At 50.2% G+C, this 20,889-nt stretch overlaps 1 pseudogene; it reads right to left on the bottom strand.

Annotated features, from left to right (window-relative positions):
- Window positions 1–10,763, bottom strand: part of LOC134413699 (serine/threonine-protein kinase pim-1-like) — a 160,777-nt pseudogene extending 150,014 nt beyond the window's left edge.
- Window positions 10,764–20,889: the final 10,126 nt, after the last annotated feature.

The raw sequence follows: 20,889 nt of genomic DNA, 5'->3' as shown, positions 1-20,889 counted from the left end.
CCCAGAGCCGGACAATGGGGCCAGCATCACCCTGAGCGAGCTGTGCCCCCAGCCAGAGCCCCCAGTGCCGGGCAGCTGCTCCCAGCCCTGTGCTCTACAGAGGGAACTGGGCCCGGGGCTGCAGAGCTGCCCCACAGCTCTGCTGCAGCTCTGCCTGCACAGGAGGGGCTGCACGCCTTGGAGCCCTGGCCCTGAGGGCAGAGGCTTGGCTGGGGGCACAGGAGGGAGGGGGCTTGTTCAGAGGGAGGGGCTGCACTGCAGGGGCTCCTGTGAAGATCTCTAAACTCTCCCTGCCACAGCATTTCTGGGTTTTGTTTTCTCTTATTGCCTGATCTTCTCTCTGCATCCAGGAGATTTTCCTTCCTGCAGGTGTTTCCCTGTGCCTGATCTCTCCCTGCCAGCACTCACAGACCCCAAATCTCTGTGCACTCTCCTTGGACTGACAGAACCCTGGTTGTTTGCAGGGCGCTGGCTGGGGGCAGGTTCTATTTGCAGCTTGGAGAAAGGACAGCTCAGACTGAGCCTGATGGTTAAGAGCAAAAGCTGATGCTTGTGCTGTCCATGGGCAGAGTGGCTGCAAGCACATTAGGCATCTCCTGTGAACCTATTGATCACTAATAGGAACAGTTCGAATGTCTCAGACACTAGTCAAAATTCATAATCAGCCGTTAATATTTATACCCCCTTCCCTGCCATCAACCAGTAGTATGAAATGGAATACAAAATCTTTGGAAATTTCCTCGTTCTTATCAAAATTCTTGTCTTGGAAATACTCCATGACTGATCTGAACCCCTAAGCATGTCAGAGCTTCATGAGCATTTCACCTCCCCTGCACCAGAAATACTCAGAGTTGTACTCACAGAGTCTGTAGGCATTGGGATGTTCCAGCTGCAGGAGATGGCTCCAGGAGCTGCAGCTGCATTGTCCTGCAGCCAGAGGTTCCTGTGCCAAGGGCTGGCAATGATTCTGCCCCAGGCACTTCTCAGCACCTTCCCAGCCCTGACTGATTGAAGCTCTTTGTGCCTCTGTGCTGTGCCCGGGTGGCTGCCGGCAGTGCCCCAGCCCTGCTGGGCTGGCAGACGAGCTGTTCATAAAGACAAATGTGCTTTTGAAGCTCTGCTTGGTTCTACAGCTCTACAGGAGCTGCCTCTGTGCCAGGACCCCAGCCCAGCTCAGCAGCATAGACACAGCACAAGGACTTTATTGAGCCTCTGGGGCTTTGTGCTCAGGCCCTGAATATCAGTCCCTGAGAGGGAGCTGAAGAAACCTCTCCAGAACTCCAAGTCGGAATCCAACTCCAAAGTTTCTTGAAGTTTTAATGGGTCCCACTGAGTGAGACGACAGAGAATGTGTCTCCAGGCCCCAGGCAGAGCAGAGAACTGGAGGCAGTGATGACAGGTGGGGACAAAGAGAAGCCAGGTCTTGCTGCCCTAGGGCACAGCAGCAGGGTCTGTGCCACCAAGGGCTGTGAGGAGACACCTTGTCCTGAGGCTCTGGGGCCTCCTGGCACAGCCCCAGCCAGGCTGGGCACTGTCAGCCCCTTGTCCTGCCATCAGCATCCCCCCCTACCCAACATCCCAGTGGCCTCAAGGATCTACTGGAAGGATTCCCTGGGGAGTCTTGGTCAGAAATGGCCCTAGGGGCTCCTTAAAGGTCACAGAGTTTTTCAAAGGACTTAAGGTTTGGCTTTTGCCTTGGAGTCTCTGAGAGGTTTATTGCAAACATGGCCTCCAATTATCTGCTTTAATGAGTCCCCAGAGAGCCTTTGTCATTAACAACACTCAGTGGGCTCATTAATGCCTCAAGGTACTTCAGGTATTTTAAGGTACTTGGTGTTTCACTTTTAATACAAACTCAATGAGAAGTTTCTGCAATCATGGCCCCATTTTTCTGCTTTAATGAGTCCCTTGAGAACTCTGTACTGACATTCAGTGGGCCTCATCAATGATTTGAAATACTCAAGGTTTTTAAGATACTTTGGAATTTCCTTTCCACACTGAATCTCTGAGAGCATTTAGTGCCATCCTGGCCTCCAATTCACTCCTCCAAGGAGTCCAGGAGGAGCCTGCATTGGGGATGGACCTCAGTGGGACCCATTCATGCTTTGAGACACTTTGAGTGTTTCCTCTGACTTTGACATCTGGAAAGGTTTGTGCAATCTCCTCTCATGCCCTGAGGTTCCAGGACTCACCTCCAAATGCACCACAGGGCTCATTAGGATCAAACAAGTCCTGACAAATCATGGCTCTGCCTTGATTTCCCTCTGCTCTCATGCAATTTATCAGGAAGGTCTCTGTAGTGGTTTTAGTTCACCAATATGAGATTTCTTGGCCAATGCATCAATTAGTGTGGTGGATTCAGTGTTGGCTAATTACCTGTGCACTCACTAGAATATTCTTACTGAATTTCTGCTGTGAGATCGAATTAGGAGAAAGACAAAGTGGGCTCAAAACTTTAAAAGGGTATAAAGAAAAGATTAATAATAGTAACTCAAAGAAAGAGAAATAAGAATCAGAACAAAACTTTTAGAATACTTCTCTCTCTAAAACCTTTTCTTTGTTACTGACAATGTAATGAGACAAAACGTAAATTTCCAGTCAGTTTACCACTTCTATAAGAGCCTTTCTTCAGTTCTCTTGGGTAGAGGAGTCTCTCTTTCTTTCTATGGAGACTTCTCCATAAGAAAATAATTCTCTCATTGCTCTCAATTTCAGTGAATAGCAGCTGCCCGGCAAACCTGCAATTGTGAAGTCTCTCCTATTTTTTCCACAACTTTTCCCACAGCTGTGTTCATAGGCCATGTCTGCTTATGGGGTATTAGTTTAAAGATGAGCTGTTGAAGAGCAAATATCCTCTTCATGTATTTCTGAAATTATCTTCATCTCTGAATACAGAGATCTTCTTCTCTTCATGAGGGCACAGGGTCTCAACACTCTTCTCTCTTTCTCTGTTCAAACTTCTCACGCGATCACAGCTATTTCGACATTTGCTTACTTTAGCATAGAGGCCTGTCATGTTAAAGGCTCCCGGCCAGGCAATAATAGACATTGACTCAATGATTCACAGAAGGCTGATCAATAAGCTTTATTAAGAAACCCATACTTTTATACCCCAGTTTGATACATGTGGACTTAAATGATCCTCCAATCCAAACATCATCACCATTTGCTAAATAAGAACCCATCCTTTGGTAAACAAATCTCCATAACACATTCAACTTGTTTAAAATATCAAGTGCAGCAAGTTAAGCTAAGAATTTTTTCTTTTTTCTTATCTTCTCCAAAGACTTTTCCAAAATAATGCCTCAGAAAGTTGTGTTTCTCTCTGTGGCCAGAGAGCTGCTGCCATAGAAGGCTTTGCCGAACAAGTAGTTTCCTCATATTTTTAGTGCGTTATAGGGAAAAAGAGAGTCTGATGTATCAATTACATCCTTCTCCATAGCTTTAAAAGAGGATTTCAGCCCCAAGATAATGACATCTCCTCATCCCTCCCATCTGGGACTCAACTTCGTCTTTACTGACCTTGGTGTCTTCATATTGCTCCTCTATGAGCCTGCACTTTGTCCTTTTCTCTCACTCGAGGGAGGATGGAAGCACTGAAAGAGTTCATATCTCACCCGGGGCCTGCAGATGGTTCCGTGACCCCGGCTGGGCTCGGTGCTTGCAGCTGGAGCTGTTTTACGATGGAGGTTTCTGCAGCGGCTGCGCTGGGGCTGTGTCAGGATGGGCTGCGCTGGGGCAGGGCCAGGATCTCAGCATCCAGGCCAGAGCACAGCAGCAGCACGGCCCAGGGCCGATGGCTTCTCCTCCTCCTGCCCGGGGCTTGCGGGTGAACCCCAACAGTGGCAGAATCTTGGCCAAGCCGGCCTGGCCCGGGGCTGCTCCTGGGGCCCGGCAGATCCTGGCTGGGGCCGGGCTGGCAGCAGGGCAGGGTTCAGCAGTGCCCAGATGTTGCCAATTGCAGCCATGGCCCGGCCCGGCCTCAGCCCCGCAGCCTCCCCTGCCCTGCCCAGCAGCCGATGGGGCCTGGTGGGGTCCCTGGTGTGAGATGCAAAGCTGTGTTTTGTGTCAGGTACAAACAGGCGACGTGTGTATTTGTGAATGCGAAATTTGTGGACCCCGACAATGGGAGAGCTGTGAATTCTAATAATAACTGAGGAAAATAAAGCATGGAAAAAGGCCTTTGAACCTATCTTTTGTCTGCAATTAACCCTGGTTGATTTAGGAGCACTGGAATTAAGGTGTTAAAGATGTTGCATTTTCCTTGCATTTAATCCATAAAAAGCTCTGCAATAATAACCTTTTGAAGGATAATTTTAGAATATTACTTGTATCCTTGAAACTATAGCTTTGGAATATATATAAATGAAATATGCTTCTCTCACGCCTTATTGAAGCAGAGAAAAACAGCTTGAGAAAGGAAGATGAACATCATCACCTCAAGGGTTTATGGTTTCGACCAAAGGGAAGCTGGACATAACTGTTATGAGATTTATAGTCTCTGCAATTAAAAGGTGGACCCACATCTGGGGAGCTGGACCCCACCAGATGGGAGTCGTCTTTCTTCTTTCGGAAACTGGACCATCACCATCTGGGGATGCTCCTTTGAGATACATCCTGAGAAACTAAGATCACAAAAGTGTATAGAATTGTGATGTAATAATTTGGAATAAGAATTGCTGATGAATAAAAAAATTGGAAATAGAAACTGCTGAAAAAGCTGATGAGTACCCCTATAAATACCTGTAACCCTCAATTGTTGGTGTGCAGTTGGAGAGAAAACTTCCCCCATTGTTCCCAGCGCTGTAATGCTCATACTTTACCATATTAAATAATAAACTGATTGCTGCTTGAACATTGGCCTAGTCAAGCTTCTTATTCATAAAAGAGCCATTTTCTGTCCTGACTGCAAACTCTCCTCCTTCAGTGCCACTGCCAGAGATCATCCCTCTGTCAGCTTGGCACTGTGCCTGCTACATCCTCGTCCCTGTCCCTTGCATCAGCTCCTGCACATCATCAGCACTCGCTGTCCCACATTATGAACAGAGAGAGCTGTGTCAGAAGAGCAAGGAGTGCATTTTCTTGGCCTTTTTAACAGACACAAGAAGCATGAGTCCAAATAACTTTGTTGTTTGTTCCTGCCCTCCTTTTAGATAACTCTTTTCTGCTTTAATGCAAAAGCCTCTCTTCCTACATGGATGGAATGATCTGGAATTGGCAGTTGCTTCAGGCTGTCAGGTACCATGGGAGTTTTGTCGTGTCTCTGATGAGGATTTGGTGAATTTTCCATTGGTCACTTGGTGGTGTCACCATGGGCTGAGCTCAGCGGCCGACTCTGCTGTCCCCAGGGGATGCATTGGGATGCCAAGCCCCTCACGGCTTGAATTCGGGGTTGGGTGCGCTCGGAGGGCCTGGAGCCTGGGCCCGTGAGGAGCTGCTGCTGGCGCTGGCTGTGCTCAGCCCGCTGTGCCGAGCAGCCGCGGCCGTGGAGACACAGGTGGGAGCTGTGGCCGAGGCCAGCAGGCGGCCCGGGCCGGCTCGCAGCTGCGAGGACGCCGGCAGCCTATGCCCTGAGGCCGAGGATGTGGCGGGCGGTTTGCGGGCAGGGCTTTTCCGGGTCGGCCGCAATGTGCTGCTTCCCGTGTGGGCCCAGCTGCGGCAGAGGCAGGCGGGAGCGCGGCGGGGCCGGCAGCGGCGGGCAGAGGCCGCAGAGAGAGCAGCAGCCCGGCCGGGCCCACTGTGGAACGGTACGGAGCTGCCGGGCAGCCCTCGGCTGTGTCTGTGTGCACAGGGCAGGAGCAGAGCCCGCAGCAGAGGCAGGAGCCGCGGCAGGAGCCGGCCATAGCGGCAGCTCGCAGTGCCCAGGGCCGCAGCTGCAGCTCTCCCCTGCCGGCCACAGCAGCAGCCGCTCGCCTCCGAGGCTCCGGCGCTTCCCAAAGATGAGGGGCCCAGCCCCCAGCACGCCCTGGAGCCCTGCAGCGAGAGCAGCCGCCGGCGCCGCAAAGGGCAGCGCAGAGGGCACAGGGTGAGGAGGAGGACATGAGGCTCGCTCTGGGCCGCGCTGGGGCAGCTCTGCCCTGTCAGCCTTCGCCTTGAGCCCTTTGCTTCTTTGTCATGAGCTCTGATCCCCATCCTTGGCCAAGGGCCCCCGCAGCCCGTTGCAGGGCTGCAGGAAAAGCTGCCTCAGGCACAGAATCACAGAATCTCTGGCTTGGAAGACACTTTCAAGATGGTTGAGTCCAACCTATGGCCTAATACCCCAACTAAAGCACGGCACTGAGTGCCACATCCAGTCTTCTTTTAAAGGCTTGCAGAGATGGTGATTCCACCAGCTCCCTGCAGGGGTCTGTCCCAGGAAGAACCAAGATAACACTGGGGCCTTCTACCCCCTGACGCTTGGAGATCTGGAAGTTTGTCTTTCTGCTTAGGCAAAGACCATGGAAAAGGACTGGGAAAAGTAGTCACAAATTGAGTAGCCTACAGAGCTCTAAATTGATGTGCAAAGAATACAGAAAAGATAGAAAAGAAAAAAAGGCAAAACCCAAATGGCATCAGAAAAGTCTTGGGCATGAACACATAGCTGCAAAGGGTCTTCTCAGCCCTATTTCTTTGTATTTCTGGGAACCAGAGGAATTCTGCTTGAGCCTCTGGGAAGATGGGTTTGGGAGGTAAAAGTTCATATCTTTTTTTCTCCTTGGGTGTCGCCGTTACGGCGTGGCGACCTGGTTTGGAGTCCAGCACGGTGACCCAAAGCCCAGGGTCACTCGGTTCACATGCTACAGACACCAATGTGCATTTGCAGCAAATGCACATTGCAGCAAATGGCATTTATTGAGTGGTCTCAGGGGTTTTTATGCCTTGGGCAGTCAGTGGCATTTCCTTCTGCTCACGTCCGGCTGGGTGCGGCCAGGCACGGAGCAGAGGTCTGGCTGCAGGGTGAGGGGGGCTTCCTATCTAACCGTACAGCCCGAGATCTTCCACACGCAGATCCCTGACTCTCCACATTCCCCCCCCCCATGATTAGTAAAAATCTTACAAAGCTATAAAATGTAGAGGTTACAAAATTTCAAGGGTTAGTAGGATTAGTGTAAAATTGCAAGTGTGTTAGTAACTGGCTCGCCTTAAAGTAATTGTCGGCGCTCAAGAAACAAAATGTTAGCCATTTCTGAACACCTTTTAATGAATAACACCAGTTTGTTTAATATGCAAGGCCCAAAGATTAGGGTTAGTAAGATTATAGTGAGTGGGCCTATTAGGGTAGAAATCAGGGTGGTGAGCCATGGGGACTGGTTGAACCACGACTCGAACCAGCCCTGTTGAGCTTCTCTATCCACTTTTCTTAGGTTTAGTTGATTTCTCAGTTTGGCCGTGGAGTCTCTCACGACTCCAGTGTGGTCTGCATAAAAGCAGCATTCCTATTTCAAGGCAGCACACAGGCCCCCTTGCTGCATGTACAAGAGGTCCAGTCCTCTGCTGTTTTGGAGGACAACCTCTGAGAGCGAGGAAAGGGATTTTTCTGGGGAAGAGATGGATTTCTCGATCCTTTGCAAGTTCTTGTGGACAGTCATCTGCAGTTGTGCCAGTCCCTGATGTTGTGTTACAAGGGCTGAGATGCCTGTGGCAGCGCCGGTAGCTCCTAAACCAAGGAGCATTGCGATGGTGATGCCTGTTATCACTTCTCGTTTGTGGAGCCGGTCGGGTTCCTCGAACAAGTGGTACACCTCTTCTTCCTGGAGATACAGGACTCTGGGGACAATTAGAACTTGGACACAAAAGTCGGTAGAATGATCGAATTTGTCAAGGAGTACACATGGGCTTACCCCAGACCGTTGACAGACCCACATTCCCGATGCAGCTGAGATCACCCACTGGAACTTCCCTCCCTTAAGTCTGACGAATTCCTTGCAGATGTTGCCCATCTGCTTTGCCAAGGTTGCATTTCCAAAGCATTTGCCTTGGCCCGTAACCTGACTTAGGGCAATGCCTCTCCGGGGGGTGTCCCATCTGCATTTGCGTGGATTGTCTGACTTTGAGAAGATGAATGGGAGATGGAAGGCAACAATTTCGTAAAAAGGGGGTTGTGCATCATAGCATAACCAGCATGATTCTGTGAAGTTTGGGTTGGATTGGTTTAACGATAAGAAGGTCGCATTTAACACGCCTAAGAATGGATTGGAGAGGGTTGGTTTGGCTAAGAGATCGGATGGGGAGGCTAGTTTCGACATCTGTGTTTTGTGATTAGAACTGCCCTTAGCTGCAATCCCCTTCTTGGGTCTACTCATTGCTAGAACCGGATTGGGTCCGACTGATTGGGATATTGGAGCTGGGAGTCTGATAATTTGTATGTTCGCCCAGATGTAGCGATGAGTGAGATGAACATACGCTGTCCACACTTTGCCCGTGGCCCAGCCATCATGGGTCAGCTGCAAGATTGTCATTATATAGCCTGTGCAGGTGTGCTGTTTCAAGCCTCTGGGCGCAAGCGCATACCCCTCCCTATCATAGTTTTGTTCGATACAGCCATGCGGAGTATACTTAATTTGCAGGAACTTATCAGGCTGTTGTGGTGTCCATCTATTGCTTACCACAATAGTTTCACACCCCCAATATCCACAATATCCATACCCTGGATAATTACAATAACTTTTCCCTGGGTTGGAAGCAGGGCACCAGTAGATCCCAAATACTGTTGTCTCCTGAAATCTGGGGTTCCCTGTATGCATGGGAAAAATGTCTTTCAACCTGAACTTGAAAGATGGGGTGTCGGCTGTAACCATTTCTTTGATGGCCCCCTCACCTGAGAGACGGCGTAGAACCCACCTGAATGGCTGGTGAGGGTAATATTTTGTGTCTGCCTGTCCTCCGCCTACTAACCCTAGAAACAAGATCACACAGAGATACCGTTGCTGCTTTGATTTTGATGGTGCGAGCTTCTCAGGTGATGTCTGGTCGCCCGGTGGTCTTCTCTCTTTCCTGGTAGTGGGGCGTATGGGTTGCGGGGGCGTCCAAAGATCCAGTCCTGCTAACAAAGTCTCACAATTCTCATGAGTTTCTCTTTGAAGGTCTGGTTCAATAGATTTGAGTGGACACTATTTAATGTCCCCGTCTTTTTTAACGGCCGCATAGCCCCGCCCCGTGAGCACTAGTCTCCAACCTTGTTCCCACTCCCCTAGTTAATTTTTGATCACCACCCGTGGGCCTTTCTCTAGTGCTCGAGTGGCCCAGTGTCTCTGGGCTGGACTGTTTGTTTCATCCCCCCTAGGGAATTGATTTGACTCTAGCAGCGCAGTTGCCAGTATGCGTGCCTGGTCACCTGGGGGAATGGCATTGGTGAAGCCTTCTGCCTTTGCTAATACTTCCAGTTTATTTTTCAGAGTCTGGTTTGCTCTTTCGACGATAGCTTGTCCGGTGCTGTTGTATGGGATGCCAAGTACCAAGGAGATGTTCCATCTCGAGACGAATGCTTGGACCACTGTTGAAATGAAGTTTGAGCTGTTGTCTGTTTTGATTTGTTTTGGCACTCCAAGCCATGCCATGGCTGTCAGCCAATGTTGGATGGTCGCTTTGGAATCAGTCTTGAGATGCTGTGTGGCCACAATCATGCCGCTGTACGTATCTACGGTGACTGCAAGCCACGCTCGGGGTCTCAACAGCTGACATTGTGTAAAGTCTGTCTTCCATATTTCTGAGGCTTTGAGGCCTCTGGGGTTGATGCCACTCGACCACAGCAGCGACTTCTGGCAGTGGGGGCACGTAGCGATGACATGCTTTGCGTCCGCGCTAGAAATCCCACACCTTTTTGCAAGCGCTTTAGCTCCAATGTGAAGGGATTCGTGCAACTGACGAGCTTCTTTCAGTGTCCATACGCCTTTTGCGGCGGCGTCAGCCTTGTCGTTGCCTATTTGGTAGAATCCTTTGATCGGGTCATGGCTGTTGACGTGGATGACTGATATGGTGCCTTTCCGTGAATAGAGTGCTTCCTTCAGCATCGTTGCCACTGTGGACACTGACACACCTGGTCCGGACATGGCTAGGCAGAGCTTGGCCACAAATATGGAGTCAGTCACAATGTTAACGTGTTCTTCTGGGAACAGTCCGCACGCTAGCCCTACGGCTGCTGCTTCAACCTGTTGGACTGAAAGTGTGGGGTCGGTTGCCTTGACACATTGCCACTGTTCTCCTGACTGCCATACTGCCACTGCGGTGGAGGTCTGCGTTGATGCGTCCGTGAACATGGTTGGTCCTACTTGTGGTCGGTCGATTACTTTTGGTGGGAGGTCGATATTGATGACCGTGAGCAGCCGAGTCCAAGGGGGTTTTTCTGCGTAGCGAATCTCTCCTCCAAAGCCTGCAAGGGCCATGGATAGATATTCAGATATTGTTGACTGCACAGAGAGCTGTTTGCGGAAGGGCAAGTATATCTTGGAAGGCTTAATGCCCAGATGTCTTAGGGTGAGTTTCCTGCCTTTCATGATGAGGCTGCTGAGGCACTCGACTCCCGGGGAAAAGGCACGCGATGGTTTCCCCAAGACCACCCATAGTATCGGTTGGGCTTTGTCGGGGGGTCCTTGGGCTAAGGCTCCCACTCCCCCCTTTTTTGTAAAGTGGACATACAGATCGACTGGAGCACTTGAATCCCATCTGGTGAGTACGCTCTCTGACATCTGACGTTCGATGAAGTTGAGCGAGCTTATCGCTTCCGGTGTCAGGGTTTTCTGCTCCCATGGGTTCTTCCCTTTCAAGAGGTCATTTAGAGGGTCCATGACTTTGGGAGGAATCAGGACGATGTTGCAGAGCCACTGTAAGGACCCTACCAGCTGCTACACGTCATGGAGCGTCTTGATGTCCTGGCGGATTTTCATTTGGGGAGGAGTTATGTAGGAGCTTGTGATTCCCACTCCTAGGAAGGTCACGCACAGTCCCTTTTTTATTTTTGCACTTGCTATCTTGAAGCCATTTGTTTTTAAGGTCTCAGAGATGGTTGATACCAGCTGGTGTACTTGTCTTGTTGATGGCGCGGCGATCAGGATGTCGTCCATGTACTGCATGATGGTCACAGTTGGATTACTCTCTCGGACTGGTGTTAGCGCTCGGTCCACTGTGATCTGGCAGATGGTGGGAGAGTTGACCATCCCTTGTGGAAGCATCCTCCATTGGAAACATAGGTTGGGCCGCTGGCTATTTGGGAAGACGATGGAGAAGGCGAAACGTTCCTTGTCATCTTCGTGCAGGGGAATAGAAAAGAAGCAGTCTTTGATATCGAGCACTGCACAGGGTTGTCCTCTGGGTATCATCGAGTTCATGGGCAGTGAAGTTTGCATGGGGCCCATAGGCTGGATTCGTTTGTTCACTTCCCGCAGGTAGTGCAGGAGACTAAAGCCTTCACCAGACCGTTTAGGTATTACGAAGATCAGGGTATTCCATAGGCTGGTGGAGGGTTCTATATGATTCTTGTGTAATTCACGGCTCGATCCACACCGGATTGACTGATTTCCAAGTTAGCTTGATGGGCAATGGCGGGTATGCGACAGTGGCCCTTAGAATAAATTTGTCACCCTAAGGTCCAGCAAGGCTAGGGCATCCCTCCCCAACAAGGGTGGTCAATCCGACATAACGTGTGTAGTGAGGGAGATAGTTCTTCCTGGTCGTCTCTCGGTGCAGAGGGTTATTGCTACTGGTTGGGTGCTTTTGTGGGCTCGGGACAGCCCTCCGACTCTGCCCACCATGGGGGCTACTTCTAGCTTCCATGGTCGAGGCCAGTGTATGTCTGGGATGACGGTGACATCTGATCCTGTGTCCACCCAAAAGGGAAGGCAGATGGCCGAGTCGTCGGAGCTGTTCTGGAGACAACACACTGCCCGCACGATCAGTGGGTGCTTGCCCACCTTTGCGGCGAAGGCCACCTATGGGTCTCGTTCCCATGCTTTCATGGCCAAAGCTACCCAGGGGCTTCGCCCCCAGGGGGCTGTTCTTGGTATTCCTGAGGTGCAGGTGGGTTTGATTGAGCCATTGGCTGGGCGACAAAGTTGGTCATTCCCGGAGGGGGTGATGGTGGTGAGCATGAGAGCCCTGTGCCCCATTGGGGGTTGCTGTAGCTGGGCCGCTGAATGTTCCAGGTGGGAGGAGGCTGGGTACGGCCCAGCTGCCCCCTCCCCTTCCAGTTTCCCTGAGGCCTGGATCTGCATTCCTTAGCTAAATGCCCCTTCCTTCCACATGCCCAGCATGGTCCCCTAAATCCCCCTTGGCGTGGTGGAGCAGCTGCGGGGGGGCGTCCTGGCTGAGGGCAGTTTACTGGCAAGTGGCCTGCCTGGCCACACTTAAGGCATGCCATCACACTGGTTATTGCAGTGTGAACTGCTGCTTGGATGGGAGCTAGGTGTTCTTGCTTTGCAACGTGTCTGATCATGGCAGCTATATTAGACCCCTGCGGCAGTGATCTTAAAATGTTCTTGGTGGCTGAGTTGCATTGCTGGCGTAGGCAGTCTGCCAGCACAGGACCCTTTGCCTCTGAGGGTAATGCAGAGGAATCTAATGCTTCCTGAAGGCGGTCCACAAACTGAGTGAAGCTCTCACTCTCACTCTGCTTTATAGTTGACCATGGGGATGGTTTGGCTATTACTTTGGAAGCAACATGGATGGCTTCTTGGGCAGCACAGGTTCTTGTCATAACCTCATGGGCCCGCAAGCCCTCTGCCTGCACCTGGGGGGTGATCATAGTGGGGTCTGTGCCCATTAGCCTCTGTATGCCGGAGCCATGCAGTGGATGGTCTGCTCTGGTTACCAAGCCTAGCTGCTTTACACAGTTGTCCTCCCATTCCTGTTTAAAAACGATCATCCCTGCCCCATGGAAAATCATCCTGCAAGTCTGCTTAATATCAAAAGGTAGCATGTCATCCCTCCAAAAACGCTGTCAATGAGTGTGGAAACCATGGCAGAATTAATTCCCCTGTCTGCAATCGCTTTAATAATTTCCTGTACATCTTTTGGGTTTACTGGGGAATAGGTCCTTTGGTTTCCGCCTTCTCCCCCCATCCGGACTGAAAACACCAGTGTCGCCAACGGAGCCCATTCTGCACACGCTATTTTTATTTTCCGCCAGTCTGTAAGCAGGGTTCGATCTTTCTCTGATAACTCCTTCAACCACGCAGGAGCGCTGTGGCTAGTGACCTTATATGCCGCTACTCTCTTTCTGTTAAAACTAGAATCCGAGTCAGAACCCCCCGATCCCCTCTCGAGCTTGGAGCTTGAGTCCGAGTCCGAGCCGGAAGTCGACTGGCCGGGCGTTTCCTGGCTGCTCAGTTGTTTTCTCGGGCTCTGACCCTTCCCCTTCTTGTGAGGGTCGGGCCATTCCCTCCCCCTGGGGTCCCCCCGCCTCCTTCTGGGGGAGGTCCTTGCCCTATAAGGACCTAATGTGAATCGAGCGCTCTGATTGGTCTTACACTCCTCCGCGGGGGCCGCCCCTTCTCCCTGCTCGCCCGTGCATGCGTTGTCAAGCAGGCTGACTTCATTTCCGCCCTCCACGTCTTCCTTTCCGCCCTGAACACACAGTTTCGGCGCCATTTTCAGATGGATATGGAGGGGGTGCTTTTTTATCAACCGCTTCGGGGTCCGATATTATGGCCATGTTCCGCACCTCCTCTGCTAGCCCCTGCCAAAACGCTCGCACGTACTGCCCCCCCTCCGATGGTGAGTCTGCTCGCTGAGGGGGTTCTGGCGTTCGCGCCTCCGCACGCTCGCCCTGGTCAAAATCCTCCACAGTTTGCGTTGCTGCCCCTACCCCCAGCTGCGGTGTGGCTAATAAACAAGTTTGCGCAGCTTTCCAGGTTTCCTGCTCTTGCCGAGATTTTTGCAGAACCTGGATAACTCTGCCCCATGATTTTAGGACTTTCCCTGAGCCTGAGGACATGGTTTCCTCGGCCAGAGTCTTTGTACAATTATCCCAAACCTCCGGATGGAGTATGTCTACCGGGCTTTCTATAGTCCCAAGATTAATCAGTCTCGGTAATGCAAAACATATATCTTTAAGCTTACACTCAATACCCCATTGCACATGCATCTGAGTTACGACCTTCGCTATGGCTTCCATGGTCCACGCTTGTCCGGGGGCGCGCAGTGCAGCCGCCGGTCCCTCGTCCAGGCGATCCCCGAACCCCAGGCGCTGCTCAGTCCCGGGTTTCGGCACCAGATGTCACCGTTACAGCGTGTCGACCTGGTTCGGAGTCCAGCACGGTGACCCAAAGCCCAGGGTCACTCTGTTCACATGCTACAGACACCAATGTGGTGGACAGCAAATGGCGTTTATTGAGGGGTCTCAGGGGTTTTTATGCCTTGGGCAGTCAGTGGCATTTCCTTCTGCTCACGTCCGGCTGGGTACGGCCAGGCACGGAGCAGAGGTCTGACTGCAGGGTGAGGGAGGCTTCCTATCTAACCGTGCAGCCCGAGATCTTCCGCACACAGATGCCTGACTCTCCACACTTGGGGCAGCTCCTGTTCCTAGGATCAGCTGAGCCTCTCTCCAGTCTGATGCCTGTTCTGATTGTTGCAACAAAACAACTGATGGAGACAGAAGACACTGACACTTGCAGAGACGTTACTTTTTCCAGTGCCAGCTGGGAGTGGAGTCACAAGAAAAACTCCCGAAAGCACAACTCCATTGGAAGATTGCCTTCCTTTTCATTGCGTAAAGAAGCTCTAGATCCACTTGTGAATTGTCAGTTGTTTGTTAAGGATGGGATGTTCTCTTTTATGATTTTTCTCATGTGGTTTGGAAGTGGAGGAAGCTCTCATTCATTCACAAACTCCAGACCAAAGTGCCTTTGGAAGATGACCTAAGTGGCAGTTTTTGCCCAGCCATGGTACTTGTGGATATAAGAAAGCAAGGGCAATGGTATTTGCAGCCAAAACCCAGCAAAGCTTGGCTCAGCCAAAACATCCTGTGGAGATAGAGGCCTCCAGCTGTTCCTAGAAATCAGCAGAGTTCCAGCCAAATGGTTGTGTAGCACTAAGTGCAATCTCTTTACCTGGATCAGAGGCTTGTTCAGCTGAAGAAGCAGAAAGATCAGCAAGGAGCTCCCAAAGGCCCATCATACCATTTTGATTTTGCTCATCCTGTGTAAGTTTGCAACTAAACATGTGTTTGCAGTTTAGCTAATGGGAGGAAAAAAAAGTAAATAGAGGCTTTACAGTGGGGCCATGACATTCCACAAGAGGAATCACTGGTGTGCATTTCATTGGACCTCTCTAAATCCTATAAAATATTGTAGCCCTGATTTAAAATAGGCTGATATGAACCAACTTGGAGAGACAGACTAAAATGGCTTATGGGCTTTTTTTTTTAAGAGTGAGAAAAACTACCCAAAAGATGTTGTTTTGTGACATTTTAAAATACACTACCTCAAAATTACCAACTGCAATAAATCAAGAGTTTAAAACGGAATATTTAGGTATGTGAATAATTAAAACCACAAAAATGTGCAGATATGAATGCATGTTTTCATAAAAATCATGAAATTATAGACAAAAAAATATGCCCTGAACTACAATACAAAGGCAGGTAGAACTGTACTTGAATGATCTCTTTTTACATTGCTGGAGTTTTTTCCTTATGAAGAGGAGCTAGGGTATTGCTGAAGAAAAGTGGCACCAGCAGGATGAGGCAGCGTGCCGTGCTCCGTGCAGAGGCTGCCAGGGGCTGCCCGAAGAGCGCCCTGCTGCAGCCAGAGCCCTCCTGGCCTGGGGCCCCGGAGCAAAGGGCCAGGGCAGGCACCTCCTTTTTGTCCTGACCCTGCCACCGCTCCCTGCAGCTGCTGCTGAGGGAAAGAGAAGACTCTCCTAAGGCCCCATGAACAAATGCACGTACACAGCCCTGGGGATGCCAGTGAAGGAAACCATGTGTCACATAATGCATGTGTGACCAGAGTCACCAAACACCACCTAAACATGGAATTGTTACACCTCTCTTGGACAGGCAGAAATTTAAAGAATTAACTGGGGACTTGAGGGCAGAAGAGGCCGGAGGAGGAAAACGACTCTGAGGGGAAAAAAACCACCATATCTGGAGGGGAAAACATCTCCACCTGCTCAGAATTGATCGAGGGAGAATGTCTCTAATCCTTTCCTGAAAGGGATGCTTTAGGTGACCTTTGCACCTCCAGCTGCCTTGGACCCGAGCCAAGAAGATTCAATTATGTAAATGTTACATAGATAGATAGATAGATACATAGATACATAGATACACAGATAGATACATAGATAGATAGACAGACAGATCTCATTACTGAAATCTCTGTTTACTGTCCTCTCTGCTGCTACACACATCAGAACTTGGTAGCCAGTGCCCTGCTCAACTACAATCCTGAGATTGCTCTCCTGTTGCTTCAAAAAAGCACACTCTTGGGGAATCTGGAGCGTGTGGGCCCCTATGGAATGCAACCAGACCCAGAGCATTGCACTGGGAACTGCACTCTTTGTGCATCTGTGCTCGAGCAAGTTCCTCTCTTGGACTTGACCACACTGATGGTGTTGAAGTGGCTGGAATCCGAAATGCAGCCCAGCCCCTCCCAGCTCCTGTGATCTCTGAGCACCAGCTGGAATGTAAGGGCATTGATTTCCTGCTCAATTCCCAAACACAACACACACTGATTCCCTGGGCAGCCAAAACACACAGGAGCCGTTACCCTGAAAGTGATGTGTTTCTGCCAGTGCTGGAAAAGGGCAGGAAAGAGTGAGAAAGAGCTCCCTTGCTCCCTGGAGAAGGAGAAATTACACAAGGCTTCTCCTTCTAGCAAACAAACAAACAAAATATGAAAGTGTTACCTACTCCAGTGTCTAAAGCACTTGGATGCAGTGAAGGGATGTTTGGCAGGGAAACAGCCCTCGTGCTGAGCGTTGGCTCTATGGATCTAAGGCAGGGATCTATGGCAGTCTGCCTGAAGGTCCCTCATGAGCCCCCATTGTCCAGGCTAAAGCTCCCTCAGCCCCTCCTCCCTGGCCTTGTGCTGCACCCCTTGCCCAGCTCCCCTCTCCCTCTGTGCCCACGCTGCAGCCCCTCCATGACTTTCTGCTTCCCAGGGCCCACAGCTGCACACAGCACTCCAGCTGTGGCCGCAGCGCTGCCCAGCACAGGGCCACGCTCCCTGCCCTGCTCCTGCTGCCCCACTGCTGCTGGCACAGCCACCGTGCCCTTGGCCTTCTTGGCACCTGGCCCCACGCTGCCTCCTCTTCAGCTGCTCACGGCCGCCAGCCCTGCGTCCTTTTGGCCCACGCAGCTCCCCAGCCACAAAGGTGCCCATTGCACTTCAGATCCAGCAGGCACCATTGCAAGGTGTACATCCTGGGTTTAGCATTACAAGACAGCAGTCAAGGACTTGCAGCTTTGCTCCCACTCTAGGCTCCAATGTAGTTTTCAAAGCAGACTACACAATAGAAGTTATCAACAGACAAAGTCAGCATCTGGTTTTTCCCTCAGAAGAAGTGTTCAGAACTACTCATTTTGTTTCTTTTTCCACAGTAGAGAAGAATGGCTCCCCACAGCTTCATGGACAACACAGTCATCTCCTTGCAGCTTATCCAAGACCAAGAACAGGCAGACTCAGAGCACTTATCTGCTCTGCTACTGGCTGCTCTGCCTGAAGAGGCAAAAGAGCAACCTGGCAACGAAGGCACCAAAATCCCTGACTTCAAACAGCAACTCTACATCCCCAGTGTGTCTCTGAAATAGTCCCAAGTAAGCACACCCAAGAAGTTTGTGGGGACAAAGCACCACAACCAACTTGTGTGGTCAGATCAACATTTTTTTGTGCCTGCAGCAACTTGGCCAGTCTGTGCAAGGGGACAGGTCTCTCCACGCCACAGTGTCCCCTGTGTATCCAACAAGGCTGAGCACAGTGTCTTTGACATGCTCCCTGCTCTGGGATCAGGGAGCCTTCATGCTTCAGGCTGGCCCCTATCAAAATGCCAGGAAGCTGGTGCCTAAACATGACAGACCAAAGCCCATTGTCCAGCTGTCACAGGCTGGGGGCAATCACTGGGTCCTGGCAGGACTCCAGCACTCAGCATCCTCAGCCAGCAACAGTAAAGTGCTGGCTGGTCAGAAACTTGCAGCTCTGCCCTGCACTAAAGACAGCAGCACGCACAGCTGGCACTTACTGGCTCAGAATGTTCAGGCTGTGATGTGAGCACAGCTGAAGGCTGGCATTCATCCACCTCATTTGCCTCCTCTTCGGCCTCCTCTCCATGAGCAGAGGGAGCCAGGGGAGAGGCTGCTGTTGGTTCTGTGATCTGTGGACAGACAGCAGTGTGAGGGACAGAAAGTTACCTGTAATTTATAACCTTATTTCTATTCAGCACTTTATTCTATTCAGCTCTATTTCTAAAACCACCTCTACTAAGGACAAATCAGAAACTTTGATAACAATGGGATTCTAAGTCAATGCGACTAAATTTAAATGGGCTAATTCAACAGAATTGCTAATAGTTCTGAATTAGACATTACACCCTGGCTACTATCAAGAAGCAACATTCTCTCTGCAAAATGAGCTTTTCATTCCTTGAAAGTTCCGAAATGGAAAATTAGGAAATAGCCAGAGATGCCTTTGTTATTGCTGCTGCAGACATGGAAATGGATTTTCTTTCAGCCTACTGAGCTGGCCCTCTACACTCTACTGCCGCAGGCCAAGCTCACAGCTTGCTCTACAATTCTTAAGCACCAGGAACATGAAATGTTCCTTTCTCAATCACCTCAGGATCAGCACCTCTGAATACATGCTTGAGGTGATTTGGAGTGGGCAAGGGAAAATGAACAAGTGCTGTGAGAAAACTGCCTGGGCTGCTGAATCCCACAGAAGAGTAGAAGTCAACCCAAACAGAGAGCATTTTTCTTTATCAACATCTCTCCACGTGACATAGTTCTTTCACACAGCCAGCAAGAGATCAGGACAATAATCTTGGTTGTGCCTACACTTTGGCCTGTTTAGCCAGTAAATGAAACATGATCAAGAAAATGCAAATTGTTCTTCAACACTCAATGCTTCTGTTCTGTCCAACAGATAAAGCAGCTTTTGTTCTCTTGTCTTTCAGGTACTTTTTTCAAAAAAGAAGTTGCATGCACTATTTCCCATTAAGTTGCTGAATACAGTCATCCAGAAAAGCTTGCCCCGAATCCCCCTGAGCTGTGGTAGTTCTATTGTGAAACAGCACAGCAGCAGCTCCTGGGCTCAGGAGCAAACACTCACTGCTTTGGGGTTTGCACTTCACTGCAAAGGGAATCACTCTTTTAGCACTCAGTCAAGGGTCAAAACAGACAGTCGAATCCTTTCATTACAAAATTTAGAATAAAAGAAGCTTTCCCTGAGTTCTGGGGAGAACTACAAAGTCCTTAGAAGGCCTTCTGAGAAGGCCTCCCAGGCTGCATTTTGGAAGTTGTCCTGCCTGTCCCAGCAAACTGAGGAAATGACAGAATCTGCTGCCACAGACTCTCCCGTGGAGGGAACAGAAGCCCTGCAGGTTCCCCTGCAAATGCTGCCCCTGTGGCTACAAACACCCCCTTTTTGGCCTGAATCTCTTGACAGGAGCTTTACCAAACCACTTGCATCCTAATGCTCTTTCTCTTTCAAACTCAACTGAGCCACCAAGAAAGAGCAAGAAGACATAAAGAAGCCAGGTTAGAATACACCCTAGCCTAAGTAGAAGAGAAACCTCTACTTACGGGTGAAGTGTGTCACATAATACATGGAAAAAGAAATGCCATATGCAGCAAAAGCTGCTGTGGCCAGATGGTGAAACATTGTCATTTTTGAAAGTTAGGTAAATATAGAAAAAAGAAGGCTCTTGTCAGTGGGCAGCTACCCACTGACAAATTCCCCAACCAGGAGGGTTCTCCTGATGTGAGCAAGCACTAGGGCTGCTCTGGTGCTCAGGCCTTCTGTGCACCAAGGCAACTTTCTGATGTCACTACGACATGGTGGCAACCATGCCCTGACATCACAAAGCAAACGCTCCATGTTGCTCTGTGAATTTATGCCAAGCAATAACCAACCTTCCCTACAGCAAGCACAAAAGAGCCTAGGAAGTTCTTCTCTGGCACAAAGCAGCACAAAATCCCCTCATGGGCCAAACCCTGTTGTTCAGGGGATCCAATAGGAACTCCAAGAGTGCCACAAGCACCTACAGCCTGTACCCTAGCTGAGCCCTCAGATGGGACACAAGCAAAGGAAACCAGACCAAGATAATGGCCCACAGCATTGCACATGTGAGAAATGACTCTCACTTTTAAAATTTTAAAGGTTTGTAAACCTTAAAAAAGGACTGAATAAGGAAAAATTGCAGCATTGCGAGTCTTTGTGACTAGCATCCATGTGCTCATCTACAAAAATGATGCTCTGCCTTTTATACCCTTAGCCCCTCCAAAAGTTTTGTCAGTCAACTCTTTCTCTGCTGTCCATTGGTGGAGATTACTTTCCTGCATCCTGACTGGAGGTCAGATGTTGTTACACCCTGCCTGCTGGTCACAAGCCAGCCCTCCCCAAATGCCCTGACTACCAAGGCTATTACAAGGGGGATGGGAAAGACGACTATGGGAGGATATATTACAATACCATCACTACACATTTGAACATCCACATAACATCTACTTCTTACTTGTCAGAGCCAACCATTGCATTACTCGTCTAGAACACACAGCACCAGGAGAGAAGCCACTGTTGGCAGCACAGCTGAAATGCTTCCTAACAAATCTCCCCACATATCTGCACCTTTATTAGACATGCCCAGGGCTCTGGTGCATGTACATCTCTGCCTTTCTTCCCCTTTGGCAGCAGTCGAACTGGCAGCATCTGCCCGCCAGCAGCAGCTGCTCCAATCTGGGAACGCCACTGGCAGTGCTGATTTCCA

Source organism: Melospiza melodia, unplaced genomic scaffold, assembly GCF_035770615.1.
Source record: "Melospiza melodia melodia isolate bMelMel2 unplaced genomic scaffold, bMelMel2.pri scaffold_48, whole genome shotgun sequence".
Classification (NCBI taxonomy): domain Eukaryota; kingdom Metazoa; phylum Chordata; class Aves; order Passeriformes; family Passerellidae; genus Melospiza; species Melospiza melodia.
The sequence above is the reverse complement of the archived record's forward strand: the minus strand, read 5'-3'. Positions and strand labels throughout refer to the sequence as shown.